The following is a 3,696-nucleotide window of genomic DNA, read 5'->3' as shown; positions in this document are numbered from 1 at the left end:
AAAGGACATCACAAAAAATGTGCACTACAAAGTTTAAAAAGTACATATTTCTTATTTGTAGAATAGTTATACTAAGGAATTCAAAGGATCACCGTTCACCCTTAATGCGATAATCACTCCACAAGTATAAGTATTTATGGAGTGTGAGAGGTAAGGGTCAGGATTCAAGTTTCTAGGAGGAAGTTTCACACATATATATACACTTAAATTAGGTTAGAATAAAATTCTATCTCAAACAATCCCTTTGAGATTTTTGGTATAACCATTCTACGGGTAGGAGTCATATGTACTTTAGAGACATTTAGCTCTTCTTATTTTCTCATTTTCTTCTATTAATAAATTACTTTTAGAATTTCTTTTTTGCAGATTTGGCATTTATGTAAACAACATGCCCAGGGTGTTCCACTTGATTGTTAGATTAAAATAGATTAATCCCGGTTAATTAATTCAAGTATCCAAATTGATTAATTAGGTCAGATTACATACAAATCATGGAGAAACCAACAAATCACTAAATAACAAATATGCAACGAAAATAAATAAATTAGTGATTTGTTGACGAATGGGGAAAACCTCTTACAAGACAAAAACCCCACCAAGTGAATTAAAATCACTACTCCCAAGAATCCACTAATCAATAATCAAGCGGTTACAAGTATGAGGAATCTTACCACTATCCTGGTCTATCCCAAAATACCAACCTACAATTGAACCTTAATTTCAATACCCAATTGAACTTAATCTTGTAGCAAACTTCTTTGCTTTGCACAAATCTCCAATCTATGACTGACTGCTTTGCACGGATCCTAGTATGCGACTAACTCTAGCAATTTGATTGATTTTTCTTGATTGCAAAGTTCTTCACTTTATAAATAATGAAGATCATGAAACATTTGGTTACAAAACCCTAAAGTGTACAAATGTAGTAGCTTCACATAGAGCATATGAGTTCTAGGTCTTTGTTTTCGTACTTGATAACTTTTAAAATAAGCCTCATATATGACTAAGGTTGTAGAGAGAGAAACCCTAATCATTCAAGTCACCATGGATCAAAATTCAGATCTGAGAATTCTGAATTCGTAGTTCTCGATAGATTGAGCTTGTATCGAGCTTCTCCATTAATCCTCGATAGCAGCTAGGGTCGAGCTTTAATGAAACAGTTTTTTTGCATTTGTTTCTTGGATCAAACTTCATGTCTTTAATGATACCACTTGATATGTGTAAATAACATACTTCTTGATACGTTAAGCCTAACTTAGATCTACCTAATTATAAGTAAACTGTATTTTGTCAAAGGATTAGCCAATTATATTGGAAATATAACCCTAACAACGATTGATTTGTTGTGTTGCCTAACAACAAATCAATTTTCACGATTTCATGCACAAATTTCTTGTGTTGCCTTTTTGTTTGTTTGTTTTTTAATGCACAATTTTAAAATCAGTAATAATTTGTCACTTAAGATTTGTTGTAAAAATGTTGTGAAAGTTAAAAATAAAATAATAAAATATCAAACCATGACCTACCACGGTTGGAAATAAAAAGTATTGTAAAAATGTTGTAACATTTGTTTTTCTTCCAAGGATTCTTTTTTGGTTTAGTCAAATTTGGTGAGCCAATATTCATTGCTTTAGGCACAATTTTCTTCAACTGGCTTCTTTTTTTTTTTTTTTTTTTGCTTTTATTATTATTATTTTTTTTGTTTTAAATGCATGGATTTTAGTGGTTAGCCCAGCTTAAAATCAGTAACAATTTACCATCTAAAATTTATTCTAAAAATATTGTGGATATAGTATTACTCTAAAATAAAATAATAAAATATCAGACCAGGACCCACCATAGTTAAAAATAAAGGTATTGTAAAAACATTTTATTGTGTTTCTAGACCATTTTATTTGGTTTAGTCAATTTGTTGAGACAAAATTTATTGTTTTATGCACAACTTTTTTGGTTGACTTTTTTTTTATAACACATTGTTTCAAGTTATTATAAATATATGTATATATATTGCGGCGTACTACAATTCCGAGTAAGACGGTTACACCACGTGTCATAGCGTGGCCGAGAAGGACAGTTACTGTGTCGAGGAGTCCACGTCCTCGGATTCTATGATCAAGTCATCAACACGTCATCAAATGAGGCCTTATTGTGCGGAAAGAGCTTTGGGATGGGAACTAGCACTGACATGATTGAAGAGCTGAAGGCTGCCACCACATTCAATGCATCCTACCAAACCTTCTAGTCACATTTATGTGGAGAAAATCCTTAAATAATGATGTCTTGGTTGCTGCATCTCACAGGGGTACAAGGAAGGTGGATGATGGGATTGGCACTTGAGTGATGGTCTGCGTGATCAACAAATGGAAGGTCAGGATCGTCTAAAATGGCCTATATAAGGTAGAAGGTTCCCCAGAGAGAAAGGATCGAAAAAACAGTAGAGAAAAACATTATAGCACAAAGAAATGAAATTGTAAACAAGTCTGATAGTGATATATTCAAAAACAAAACCTCATCAGACTTATCCAAGGAGAATTATCATTCTCAATACTGTGATTGCCCTCTATTTTTCCTTGTCTCTTTGATTTTCTTGGCCCATGGTAAGCGCTATCTCACCCATGAAAGCCTAGTTTCGGAGCCTACTCTCTAACAAATTCATTGTGTTAGGCTATTAAGGCCTGGGTCCTTCAGTTTTTTAGGCCGTCAAATCCAGTCCTTACAATTTGCGCCGCCTATGGAGAAAGACTTGAGCTTTTGGGACGTTCAACGTTTAGCCATGGTAGGGTCAGGGCTAGGGCAAAACCGGGAGGAGTTTGTTGGCTCTCAACGCCAAGACCGCTTCCTTAACCATGAACGAGGTGGGGATAGAGAGGTCAGTATGCATACTACACATACTATTAGGAGCCAATCTTGAGGGAGGAGCTACATCTTTCACAAGGAAAATACTAGAGGCATGCAGTGGGAAATTGACCGCCTCCGCAGGAGGCTGCGAAGTGAGAGGCGAAAAAGGACTCCCTCACACTCCGACCACTCTTCTGAGGACGACCAAGATGGCAGCTATAGGCCCAGATCAAGGACCTCCCTCAGCGAGTCCTTTTCAAAGGAGGAGGAGTGCCATCATAGGCACAGAAATAGGGGCTTATCCCACAAAGGCCTGGGAAATGACGCCATGAGCAAAGCGTTGAACCAGATCTCTAAGTTTCCTTTCACATGTAGAATCGAGGCAAGAAGACTTCATCGTCGGTTTACCCAACCTACGTTTACCATGTACAATGGTAGGACAGACCCTATGGAGCATGTGAGCCACTTCAACCAGAGAATGGCTATACATTCCAAAAACAAGCCCCTAATGTGTAGGGTGTTTCCCTCCAGTTTGGGGCTCATGGCGATGAGATGGTTTAGCAACCTAAACGCTCCATCGGCTCTGTTAGGGAGCTCACTCAGGCATTCGAGGCTCGTTTTATCACTTGAGCAGGGTTCCTTAGCCTTTGGACTCACTATTGTCCATGGCAATGCGCGAAGGGGAGACCCTGAAAACATATTCCGACAGGTACTAGGAGATGTTCAACATTGCAGGAAACTTCGATGATGTGGCCAAAAGCACCTTTATGGTCGGCTTGCCCACTGAGCATGACTTAAGAAAATCCCTAATAAGAAAGCCTATGGGGACTGTGCACCAGCTCATGGATCGCATCGATG

This window comes from Castanea sativa, chromosome 6 (assembly GCF_040712315.1).
Source record: "Castanea sativa cultivar Marrone di Chiusa Pesio chromosome 6, ASM4071231v1".
Taxonomy (NCBI): domain Eukaryota; kingdom Viridiplantae; phylum Streptophyta; class Magnoliopsida; order Fagales; family Fagaceae; genus Castanea; species Castanea sativa.
Note: the sequence above shows the minus strand (reverse complement) of the source record.